This window comes from Onychomys torridus, chromosome 8 (assembly GCF_903995425.1).
Source record: "Onychomys torridus chromosome 8, mOncTor1.1, whole genome shotgun sequence".
Classification (NCBI taxonomy): domain Eukaryota; kingdom Metazoa; phylum Chordata; class Mammalia; order Rodentia; family Cricetidae; genus Onychomys; species Onychomys torridus.
This window is the reverse complement of record NC_050450.1, coordinates 77,110,791-77,116,790: the sequence shown is the minus strand read 5'-3', so window position 1 is coordinate 77,116,790 and position 6,000 is coordinate 77,110,791. Positions and strand designations below refer to the sequence as shown.

The 6,000-nt window shown below is 50.8% G+C and overlaps 1 protein-coding gene across 1 annotated transcript in view; it reads left to right on the top strand.

Moving 5' to 3' along the window:
* The first annotated feature begins 321 nt into the window (after nucleotides 1-321).
* Akap1 (A-kinase anchoring protein 1) overlaps nucleotides 322-6,000 on the top strand; it is a 32,663-nt gene continuing 26,984 nt past the window's right edge. The window contains 1 exon segment of the mRNA XM_036195922.1: nucleotides 322-399. The gene's annotated coding sequence lies outside the window, so the exon portion shown is untranslated.

Sequence of the window (6,000 nt, the reverse complement as noted above, 5' to 3'; positions counted from 1 at the left end):
CTCGCGAGAGCACCAGCCGGGCGGGCCCGAGCGGCGCCGGGATCTCAGCCGAGCGCTCCAGACCGCGCCCCTCTTGGCGCAGATGGGAGAGGCGCGCGCGCAAGCAGGGGGAGGGAGCGGCCGGTGTCGCGCACGCGCAGGAGGTCGAGCGAGCCGGGAGTGGGGGGGGGGGGGAGAATGCGGGGGCCCGAGGGCGAGGGGCGGGGCTTTGCGTCGCGCCGCGGGCACGTCGTTGCGCGTCCTCAGTATTTAATGTCTCTGTGTTCGCCCGGCCTGGGCTAGCACGTGGGGGAGCGGCCGAAGCGGGGTGCAGCGCTGCAGGGCAGGGCCGCGGGGCTAGGTGGGGGCCAGGGGGCGGTGGCGGGAGGACTGTGTACCTAGACGGTCGCCCGGGAGCAGGTAAGTAGCGGCTGGCGCGGGCACCCGCCTGCCGGGCCCGGAGGGAGAGCGAGTTGGGGTGATGGGGAGCCTGGGGTGCAGGTGCCGGGTGCGACGCGCGCGCCAGGTGCTCCGGGGACGGAGCGGTGTGTGCACGGGGCCCGCTGTGAAGCTGGCGGGTCTGTGCCTCAGTGACCCGGGCGCCCTTTGGTCCTCCTCCTTCCCGGTCGAGCAGTCTGCCCCGCGGGCCGCTGCTGACAGATCGCGTGCGCTTAGCTTGGGGCGCAGCTCTGAGCCGCGGCTCCCCCTCCCATCCCCGGCACGTCACTGGCCTCTAGGATGGGGATGAGGGCGTAATCTCCCGGGCGTCCCGGTGCGCCTCAACTTTCCCAGGGCTGGCTCACCCTTCTGGGTAGCGATCCCGAGCGCGTCCCACCCAAGGTCGCCCAGCCTCGCTCTCGTTTACTTTTCAAAGGTCGTGTGTACCCAGTTTGAGCGTGGAGAAGAGGCAGCGGGGCGGTCTCTGTCCAGGACCTGGTGCCCAATTCGGGAGAATAGGTCCTTGGGGACCGATCCCTTTCTTGGCTGAGGGATCGGAGTTGGAATTGGTCACTTTCAGAGCCTCATCTAACTTCTGGGCCCGGTTGATTCGTTTTGGGTTGGCCCGGTGGTGGTGGCAAACCCACAAGGTTCTTGAGTTCAGTGCCATGAACTATTGGAGCGAGCTCTGCGGTCGCAGCGGGGAGGATGGGATGCGAGACAGGTCCCAAGCCTATTGGCGGTGGAGGGACCATAAGAACCGAGTTAGGATCCGGAGGTCGAGACTTGGGTATCTTAAAGGGGATTAGGGCTTGTGGCCACAAAAGCCTGTCCTGAAAGGTGGAGAACCTCTAGCTCCAGGTGCCCGCTGACTTCTGGCAGGGGTCGGGGGGGGGGGGGGAAGTCCAGTGTCACTTGTCACGCTCCATCTTCCTTCCCGTCCCAGGTTGGTGAACTGGAGGGACTTTGCAGGAGTCATGGTGGGGCGGGGGTGGCCATAGGTAAAAATGTACTTGGAGAGACCTCTGGACGCTTAACAGGCCGACATTCCGGTGTCAACTACTCTCGTGCCCTAGGTTAGGGCTTTTCCTGTTTCCTTTCCGCGGGAGGGAAGGCGCTGATGGTATTGTGCTGTGCAGAAGAGACCTCTGGGAAGCCCTGTATATAACGGGACCTTTCTCCCCCAGGAAATGGCTCGTAACTTTCTACCATTGGGCTGTGGTTAACACAAACCCGGTGGACTTCGCTCCAGGTGGGAGTGGAGGCTTCTCAAACCCAGTAGGTTAGGGTGTATGTGTAGGGCAATTAGTGAGGTTAAACTGCCGATCTTTCCCCGACTGAGGTGGAGGCTGCTTGGGGTTTAAATTTAATTCCTGCAGTGAAATTAGGGCCGCTGGACCTGATGTAACCATCGCTGTTGGTTTACCACCTCCCTCTATACCCAAGTATTGAAGTTGCTTTCCAGAACACAGTTCACGAAAAGCTATTGCTCCAGGAAATTAACCTTACATACTCGTTTAACTGCAGAATCCTTCCCAAATTAGTGACTGTGGGGTGTTTTGTTTTGTTTTAAACTTATTTATTTATTTATTTATTTATTTATTTATTTATTTTTAAAGAAAGTGAGGCATAGAGTCTTAGGTTTACCTACCTATTCCTCTCTTAAAGGTACAGAGCATCTAGGGACTCTGTGAAGGAGTTGTTCTCATATCGGATTCTTCTGTTATTGGCATTTAAGTGGTTCTTCACCTGTAGATTATTTAGGATTTTTTTTTTTCCCAGAGCCTAAGGAACAAGCGAGGTTATGTTTGGGAGCTTTTTGGACTTGAGCTTTCTTTCACCTCTAACCTGTTTTGTAGGTTCTGGTTAATTCCTGGGTATAGTCTTGTGAAATATGGAAAATGGCCTTGGGTTAGAGGAGGTCCTCATACCCTACAGGTATGCAAATCACTAAAGCTTCAGTTCTTTTGCTAATTCAGTAGGCCTTGTTCTGTGGAGTGTGCTATCTAACCCAGTGGGTGAGACCTGGTCTGGATCTAGTGGTTTGTGTTTACATGGAACTCCTCATCGGAGTCTCTCCTATCTCCCAGCTGTTTGTAGAAATTGCGTTCACACTTGGCCACTGCAGGGTGACAGCCGAGATACAGCTATCTGATGTACGTTGCTTGCTCAGATGCTGAAAGTGATGTGTCGGGTTGCTGAACATCAATACTTTAAAGCAATAACGTCTTGCTAACCAGTAAGCCAGATTATACTTGGACCTGATCCAGAGACTGGTCATAGCCATAGTTTATGGAGGAAGGTGGTTTTAATTTCCAGTTTTTCCTTTCTCATCCTAAGTATGGATGGTGATCATATTTGAGACTGGGGACTATGCCTGGTATATGGCAGGCACTTAAGTATAGTATCCCTCACTCACAAGGAATCCCTCTGTCTGGCTCAGTCATTTAATTATTTAAATATAAAAACACTCCCACCCCCCACCCCCTCAGCCTCTGACCTAGTAACTTGCTTAGAAGGAAAGAGAAGACAAATTGGTTTCTCCATGCTTTGCCACCTAGCCTCCTGGGTCAACACGTCTTGATCAAACTGGCATTTTAAAGCATCGGAGTTCATGTGCCTGGAGAGCTGTCCCGTTTTCCGTGGCCACTCCTTTCTAATCTTCCATGTGAGTCTGCCATGCCTGGGCCTCTCTGCAGCCCAGTCTTTTCCTGTCTGGGGGAAGTTTGTGTCTGGCATTTGTTTCTTTGAATAGCCATCCTAGGAACTTCATTATGGGGAGGTGCATGGGTTCTGTGGGCCCCATGCCCCGCTGAAATCATCTTACGATGTTTGAAAGTTGCTGATCTCTATAGTGGGGTGTGTTTAAGTGCTAAATCTGGCTTCATAGGGCAAGTTTTGATTCTCCTTCCTGGTGTAGTCAGTCTCTCGGTCCTTCTCAAGTACTTGGGATTGAACATAGGGGCCTTATGCATGGTAAGTACTGTGTCTTTGAACTTTAGCCCCAAGTGTTCTTTTTCTTTTTTTGAGACCCGCTATGTAACTAAGGCCAGCCTAAACTCACAAGTCCTCCGACTTCAGCCTTCCAAGTGCGGGATTACAAGCATACAGCATCACTGTTCACCTTTATTTCCCTCCTGATGGTGCATGCCATTCTGTCCAAGTCCCTGCCATTTGGAGGCTCTTGCAGTTCATGTTTATAAATGTTCTGTTCCCTGTCCTGTATACTGACCACTTGTGTTCACTGAGCCTTGTCATTGAGGCCCATTTGCATCAGGAGCAAAGCAAGGCAACAAGGTGACTTCCGGAGGGGAAGCATGGGGTGCTCAGGGTAGAGGAAGGCCTGTCGCTGCTGGCCTTAGCTGGCAAGAGTTCAGGGCTTGCCATAGCTCTTCAAGCTCTGATCAGCCTGCTGGCCCTCTAGGGTCTATTTTTTTTTTTTTTTTTTAAATTGGTAAAAAAAAGACTTGGTGAAGGAAAGGCATTAAAGGTATTCTGAGTGTGCGCTGGAGAGAGAGAGAGCGGGTAGTCTCAGGCTTATACCTAAAAAGTATACTGATTATGCCCTGGGAGTTAGGGCAGGGTGGGTACCTGGGGGCTGCTAGAGGAATGTGGTTGGGCTGCCACGCTGGTCAGCGCAAAGTCACAAACATTCCGTTACCATAAAAAGTTTTGGCTGGTGCAGGTCTAGAATATTCTTTGTCCTACTCTAAAATCTTAGTTGCCGCACCTGTAAATCTCTATTAAAAAACATCATGTTTGGGTTTTAGGGTTTTGTTGTTGTTGTTGTTATTGTTTTTTTCGAGACAGGGTTTCTCTGTGTAGCTTTGTGCCTTTCCTGGAACTCGCTTGGTAGCCCAGGCTGGCCTCGAACTCACAGAGATCGGCTTGGCTCTGCCTCCCAAGTCCTGGGATTAAAGGTGTGCGCCACCACTGCCCGGCCAGGTTTTAGTATTAAGAATTCACAAACCCAATTGCTTTGGTGACAGTTTTTCTTTTCATGGAATGTTAAGAAGCAAGTTCTGGTCTGCAGTGGGGATGGGGGTGGTCCCTTAGGAAAGAGATTGAGAAATGAATTTAGTGAGAGGCCTGGGGGCATGAGTGAGCATGGAGCAGAGCGACCAGACTTGAAGCCCTTATTTTTATTTAGAGCGTTGCTCATTACTTTAAAGGATCTTACTGGTTCTCTAAGACCTATCTGTGTTCCTTGTCCTTGGTCTCCAAATGTCATATGTCACCAGAAGAACCTGTGTGAAGCCTCTCTGCTAAAGCAGTTTGAATTTTTATCCTGTGCCTATAATACATTTTTTTCTGAGACAGGGTCTGTCTGTGTATCTCAGGGGTATACTGTATCGCCCCAGCTGGCCTCAGATGATTGTGAGAACCTTCCAAGTGCTGGGATGACAGAGAGCTACTGTGTCTGGCTTCCTAGCAGTCCATCTTGATGTTAAGAGGTGTACCTTTACAGAGTCGATGGGAAAATAGTGGCTCTGGTGTTGATCCTGAAATGTTAGTGTGGGATGAATCTGTGGGGAGTGGACCGACGTTTGCTTACCCCACCTAGGGGTCACATGGTAGACCAAAGTGTGGATGCCATCGAAGTCCAGCTTAGTGAACCAATGAGTTTTATTGGGGTGAGGGGTTATTTATAGGAGCAGAAATTACTCAAAGACAGTATCAGCTGTATTACCAAGGCCCACCCCAGCATGGGTGACAGCTCGCAGAAGCTGGGGACCTGGATCTCTCTGCACAGCCTGCAGGCAGCTCAACAGGTTGGAGAGAATCCTTTCCAAGTGCCTCTGGTCTAGACCTCTTGGGTGCAGCGCGGCTGCTTTCTGCTTCTTCCAGGCAGCTGCTCTGGTCTGAATCTTTGCAGCTCTTCTCAGGCTTCTTTGTAGCTCAGCTTTTTCCCCTCTGAGAGGGACTCTCAGCTTTTATAATTTACTCTGACTGGGAGGAGCCTAGTAAATCTATTCCATTTCAGGGAATTCTTGAAGCTAATTTTTAGTAGTTTATATCCCTGTTTAAGTAGCTGCCCTGTAGGATAGGATGTTTTGATCTGGGAAGAAACTTAACCATCTGGTCCTGGGTCTGCTTTGTTCGAACCTTCCCGAAGTGGCCTTGAACTTAATGTTACAGATGTGCAGCTTGGATTTGGTGAGCACTTCTTAGAATATTAGTTTAGTTATTGAAGTGGAGTCTTACTGTGTTGTCATGGCTGGTCCCAGGCTCCTGGGCTCAAGGGATTTCCCTCCACAGCTTCCCAAGTAGCCAAGACTACCTGTGCCTATCGCTGTAACTATCTAGGTCTTTTTTATTTTTATTTTTAAACCATGCTGTCTTTATCTGTTCATCCCTGAGGTTAAGTATCTCTAGTTTGAAACTGAGACCCCCCCAAAGAGGGTAGGTAAGGTGACCCCAGGACACCCCCAGTTTTGGATCTGAGTCGATGTGGTTTTTACTTCTCCATACTGGTCTGTCCTTGAGACTGTACTTACTTCTCCATTATCACCTCCTCTTCATCCACAGTGTGAAGCTGTAGTTTTCAAGAATGAAAAGTTTGTCCCACAGACTGAGCCTGTT